This window comes from Halyomorpha halys, unplaced genomic scaffold, assembly GCF_000696795.3.
Source record: "Halyomorpha halys isolate HHAL.00 unplaced genomic scaffold, Hhal_1.1 Scaffold373.1, whole genome shotgun sequence".
Classification (NCBI taxonomy): domain Eukaryota; kingdom Metazoa; phylum Arthropoda; class Insecta; order Hemiptera; family Pentatomidae; genus Halyomorpha; species Halyomorpha halys.
The window spans coordinates 210,480-217,214 of record NW_027109386.1 but is presented as its reverse complement, the minus strand read 5'-3'; the positions used below and the strand labels follow the sequence as shown (position 1 = coordinate 217,214).

General features: G+C 28.9%; 1 protein-coding gene across 3 annotated transcripts in view; it reads left to right on the top strand.

Annotated features, from left to right (window-relative positions):
• LOC106681895 (cadherin-99C) overlaps positions 1-6,735 on the top strand; it is a 430,333-nt gene that overhangs the window by 297,254 nt on the left and 126,344 nt on the right. The window lies entirely within an intron of this gene.

Below are 6,735 nucleotides of genomic sequence, written 5' to 3'. Positions count from 1 at the left end.
AATTATTAATTAAATGTTAAATTAATTTAATAATCACCATAAAATTATTTTAATCCTTGTTTTTCTGAAAATCTAATAGTTACTTCTACGAAGATCCATTGCATGTTCCAGCGGATGATTTATAAGATTTTTGATTTTGATTTTATAGATATTTTAAAGTTACATTAGTTTATAAAATAATAATGGCTGTAACATAGTTCTTCCGAAGGTATATATATTTTTTAAAACAACAAAGTGTCGAAGTGGTTGTGTTAAATGATCTGACTCCAATTGATTATGTGAGGTACTCTATAGCAGAAGACTCGAGCTCCAATGCATGCTCAAATAGGTAAGCGAGCTGTTTAAGTGGTGAATAGAAAGGGTAAGTCTTATAGGAGCCAACTGTAAAGATGGTAACTTCGTTCTACAGGGTACTATGCTTGTAGGCACGAAGGGGTATTTAAGTCCGGACTGGGTGCCTGACAGGATTAAAGATGCAGGAAGAAGGAGAGATCCAGAGAAGGCAGAGAAATGAGAGAAAATATACATTTCCAAAAATATTAAAAGAATATACTGATGTCAAAGAGGAGACTCCCATGAAGCGAGAATTCACCTGTGGCCTTCTAATTTGCCCAAAGTCAATGTATTCCCTTTTACAACCTGATAAATTGATGATCACAGTCAATATCTACAAATTTCATAATAATAGTATAATTTTCTTCATTTATTGTTTTATCGTTACATTTTAATTGATCCGGCTAGTCAGTTATCATGCAAATAATTTTCCACCGAATTTGGAGGAAATAAAGAATCTACTGCGTTAATGAAATTGAGTCCTAGGAGATTAATCTATTGTCTAAGAAACAAATTAGCTTTGAAGATATTTAAATCAGATAATTTGTTTTTACACCTTGATCCTCATTAATAATTTTTTTAGTTTGTCTGAGGTTTTTTATTAATTTTATTTTTAAGGAAATAATTTCTCAAAGTCTCTTATAGATTCCAGATTTTTTCTTGACTGGTAATGATATATATTTTTAAGAATCTGAAGGCTCATTAAATAATAAAACAACTATTTTGGCTTTTAGATATTTCATTACTCTCATAGTCTAGCCCAAGAGTGAAAAATACCCTTTTTAGTAAATTTGAATTTTCTTAACTAATTATTAAACTTTAAAGTGTACATAATACACATTGATACTAATAACATGACACATTACTGGCAATAGTTTTGTATTCGTAACACATGTATTTTACGTAACTAATAACTGTCCATTACATTCGACTCGCTCTAGTTTTGGCAGATTTAATATTGAGCAAGAGTGAAATGGAGAAAGGTAAGTGTGGGTTATTTGGTTTTTTCAGAACCTAAGTATTCTTTTCGGCAGCTAGTCAGTCTATTGATTTCGGTTTAAATACAATAATTATTATAGTTGTTAATTGTATCTCTGGGAATATAGTCACATTAATTTAATCTTCTTTCATTCAAACAATTTAAGTTAGGTTTTTATTTATTAATCTCAATTTGTATTCTGCACATTTCGGTTTTTAATAATTAGCTGAGAAAATCCTTTATTTATTTATTTTTTCACTGGAGGGTGACTATAAAAACAAAAAATGTTCCGTTTACTAATTATTGACTGAACCTCTAGACTCCCAAATATATGTATCATCGTATATTTTTTCAAACTACTCGTGAAAGCGTCGTGAATTATCAGCCAGGATATTTTAGGATTATACGAACTGTGAAAGCGAAGAGCATAAAATGAAAATGGAAAGTGATTTTAGTGCCGATGGTCATTTCTTTGAAGAATAGGGGAAATCCCCCAAGAGCACGGCTAAGCTGAAGGTTTAATTCCAAGGAGTTTCTTTTCTCTTTTTCTTAGAACGCTAGTCCTTTTAGTTGTCTGAAGAACCGTTTCAGTTCAATGAACACAGCTTCAGAATGTTGATACGTAGAAATTATTAGTGTTTTATTATAAATTTCCTTTTTATAGAAGATAAAAAAGCTTATGATCATTTTTTTTCTGTATACTCATAAGTGTTAATGTGGCTTTAATAATAAGCATGATTCATACTTGATAAAAGACTCACTTGGGACCAATATACAAGACTTGATAGACTAGAGGTGAACAGATGATTCAGCCAACTTCACCGAGTTCTCAGCAAGACCTCTAATCTCTCGATAGAAAACAAATTGCTAATCTATAGGACTAAACCTCAAAGCAATCTGGACCTACGGACTTGAACTTAGGAGAACAGCTAAACCTCGTATCCAATCCTTTCACTTCAAAATCCTTAGAAATATAGTCAATGCACTCTATTACGTTTCTAACAGGACACTACACCATGACCTTCATATCCCTTATGCCCTTGACCTCATACCAACTAAATTTTCAAAATTCCATATAAACCTTTTTAATCATCCTAATCCTTTGGTTCAATCCTTATTCAGTTCCATCCATTCTTACGATCCACTTCGAAGGTTAAAATGGCAGTGGCATGAGACATTTTGTAAAAAAAATAGATACTTCGCTTAAGTAGAGTGATTGCGGTTTTAGTGCACTTACTCATTACTAGTGACGCGGTGTGAGAACTGCGCTGGGATCTCGAAGGGCCCTGCTCTACCCCACATAGAGTGGGCTCGGGAATATTTAGGTCGCGTTTATAAAATTTTATATAATTTATTTTACTTTGTTTTATCATATTGAGATTTTATTTTTTCTGTTTTTTAATTTTTATGAATGTGTTTAATCACCACTAGTACTCATTGTATAAGTTTGTGGCAGATTATAATACTTATCAATAAATAAAGTAATTATCTATCTATGGAAATAAGGTTGAAGATTATATCTATGTTTGTTACTACATAATGGAAGTTCATAAAAAATCTTGTAACAAATGGAATTAAAACAATTTGCCTTATTGTAGTAAACTACTTGTCCTACAGGTATAAATAAATTAAAATTAAAAACATAAAAAAATACTTAACAAAAATAAAAAAATAATTGTATAAAAGCTTAGATTTTTCAATCCTTTTTTTTCTTAAAACTGATTTTGGATTTAATTAAAAAAAACAAAAACAATAAAATAGAACATAAGCTCTTAAAGATTATGTTGTGCATAACTAAATTGCCTTTTTTACTTACGCTATAATTCAATTAATTTAATTTGCGTTAAAAAAAATTTTTTTAGTATATATTTGAAAAATCTTGTTTTGTTAATTAACAATCTAGATTAGTAAAGCTTAAAAATTGTATTCCGTTTTCAAAGATGTGTAGTAGTGTTTTTATATTTTGTTAATTTAAAAAGTAATATGGATGCTTACATGTAGCTGACAAATAAAAAAAAAAATTGAAACGTGAACTTGCAAACAATACAACTACTATAATTTTGTTTGTGTGATTATATAAATGGTCGAGGACTCATATTTAATGATATTCCGATTCTATCTGCTGTTAACCGCAGGTGTGTTCTTAGTAATGTCGAGATGTATTTGCCATGAAGTAATGCAAGTTCCATACAAGGCTTTCAGGAATAAAAGCTGCTATATGATGTCATTAATACAATCCTTTTTATTACTACTCAGATGTTTCTCACAGGTAATTGGAGATATATGTGTAATAAGTCCATTGCAAAAACAATTTTTTTACTGTAATATAAGTAGATAATTTTTATTTTGAGTATTTCTTGCATGTCGTAAAAAGGATATGTTCAAAAAATGGATTAATATCATGAATAAAAACTATAAAAAATATATAACGAAGGCTCAAAATAGACTTTAGAAAATTATATTTGTAATAATAATTGTAATCTAAAAAACCCTTGTTTTAATACATTTATTTAAAAGGATACTGTTAATTATCAAAGTCATGTCGTCTGTTCGGATAATAGGTAAATTATTAACATAAATTAAAATAAACAGTTTAAGAGTACATCCAAGTTGCACGCTGGTTTTCTGGACTCTTGGACGTACCCTGTAGTATATGATCTTTGAAATGGGAAATATATATATAAATTGGTGATAGTAGTCTATTGTTGGTTCTGGAATGGGAAATGTCTATTAAGCATGTTCCGGCTATTTTTTACACTGTCAAACCATTCGTTACAACAAATCTATATTGTAAGGGGTCCGACAGAGAATAGTTCGTGGAGGGAAAGACAATAATAAGTCAAAATTATTTTATTTAAGCCAACGTTTCGGACTAAATTGTAGGCCGGCCATTGGGACTATGAAAAAAATAAAATAAAAACTACTATGATTGATAACAAAACTGAAAAACACATATCATTTATATAGGACGATATCAAAAAGAATGAAAATATAATATCATGATTATATTATATATTATGATATCATCGTATCATCATACAATATCAAAAATAATATTATGATTATTGCTATTTCTCATGATAATGTTTTATAAGTACAAGCTTGATTTATTATTATAATTTTTATAATCCTATGTTTTCATTTTTATTTATCGTTCTATTTTGGTGTTTTCTTGTTTCATTCTGTCTTTTTATCTTTTATAATGGTTGTTATTTTAGTTTTTAAATAGGCTTCATGAAAGCCTACAATTTAGGCCAGAATTCTTGAACAAATAAAATATATTTAACTCTGAATAACTTCTTCTATTATTAAAAAAATATATATATTTATAACTATATTAAAATATAAATAACAAGTCAATTTGATGTTAGTTATATAATTCTATGATACAGATCTGTGGATAATTTACCCATTGATAGAAATCCAATATCTTTTATTTTAAAAACTGGAAAAAAAAAACATTTTTAATATATCGCAAAACATATAAAATATAAATTTGACTATACTATGTATGTATTTGTAAACCATGAAACACAGTCAGTTATTGTTCTCTGTGGTTTGTAATTATACCATTAATAACCAGGAAGACGAAATCGTTCATATAACCTAAAGATAATAAGGTACACGATGCAGATATCTTTCAATACCTAAATGGTTTTAAACTTAGAATAAGTAAAATAGTTGTATCTTGCTACATACATTACAATATTTGAGGATATGAATCTACAAAGGAAGTTCGGAGCATACGTCAAAGTTCTTTTGTTGTATTATTTTAAATCTAAAATGATAATTATCTATTACCTGGCTATTTACAAGGTCTGCTGATAATATTTCATTTCTGTTTGGCACGACAACGACTATGAGCTAGCCCCGAGAACAGTGGATACTGTTAGGCCAATTAGTATGAGGGAGCTGTGGGTTGCGTTATTTGGTGAATGGCCCATACCACATTGTGAGCTGGTCCCTCGATAAATCAACCAAGCAGGAACTGTCAGTCAGGCGAGGCAACTTGTAGCTTTTCGCTGCATAATTTATAAGCTTGTGTTTCAACATCTTCCTCAATGTCTTCTTCACGAAAGGAGGAAGATACCAAAAGAAAGAAGCACTGTCCGTTGAGGGTTATGGCTCCGACGCCGACGTGAAATATTGTCACCAAGGTGCAGTTAAAGGACCGTTTCTCAGTTTCGATGAAGACATCTCCCCGTCAGTATTAAAATGGATTATTTTCTTCAACGACTTTTCCACTTTTTTTTCACCTTCCATAAGTTTAAAGTAATCGTCTCTCTACATTTAAATAAAATTCAAAATTGACGCTGGTTATACTAAAGTTATCGATAATATATTCTAAATAAACCCAATTCATAGGCATCGCCCATCTGACCTAAAGGTAACATTGAAACTTTTGATAATTACTTCCATTTCTATTCAAATTCGTACATGTTTTAGCTGTTTTATGCTTATATATTTTCCATTTTTAAATATTCTTTAGCTTCACTATACCAATAGAAACTAAGACAAATTATAAACCATTATAAAATCAACATCTTTAAAAACTAATCCCTATGTTAAGTAAGAATAAATTACATAATCTATATATCAGAGGCAATGTAGTTAATTCCTAAACCATCTGCATTACAAATCACATTACACACATTTATTTTAATATATTACTCATAATTTAAACGCTATCCCTCTACTTTAGGAAAAGAATCAGGTATGGAATTTACTATGTTTCATTTATGATTCTTTTATGTTCCTTTTTAATTTTATTCACAGAAAGATATATATGAGCCGTTAAATTAGAAATGGCTATTAGTCAGACCTGGAGATTTGAGATTTTCAAGTTATATAAAGTTTTTTTATACTGTTTAGCCATAACAGATTTTTAACAGGTAAAGGTAGTTAATCAAATCATATCCAAAAATTCAAAAACCTTTGAAAATAATGCACTCATTAATCAATTAAATAATTATTGTGTTGTGAAAATTAATTGATTGATTTGTACAAATTTTAATGTTTAGTGTGTTAAAAGGTTAAAACAAAAAAAAAAAAAAAAAGAACATTGACATTATAAAAAATACAATATTTCATGCACTCTTAAAAAATTATTTTAGATAAATTGGTGCGGTCAGCAAAGAAACAACATAAATAAACAAAACATATTTATTTATGCCGACGTTTCGACCTGACTTTCAGGTCTTCATCAGGGCTATAAAAAGAAAAGGACAACAACCATCATTTAGAAAAAAAAATTATATAGGAAAAAGTAAAATTGATAAAACTATATGTATAAACAAAATAATAATAATAAAAATAAATAAATACAAATATATAAAATAACATAAATAATAGACAAAAAGTTTGGAAATATACACAATAATGGAATGAAAATCTAAATTAGTTGATTACTAACTATGGACAAG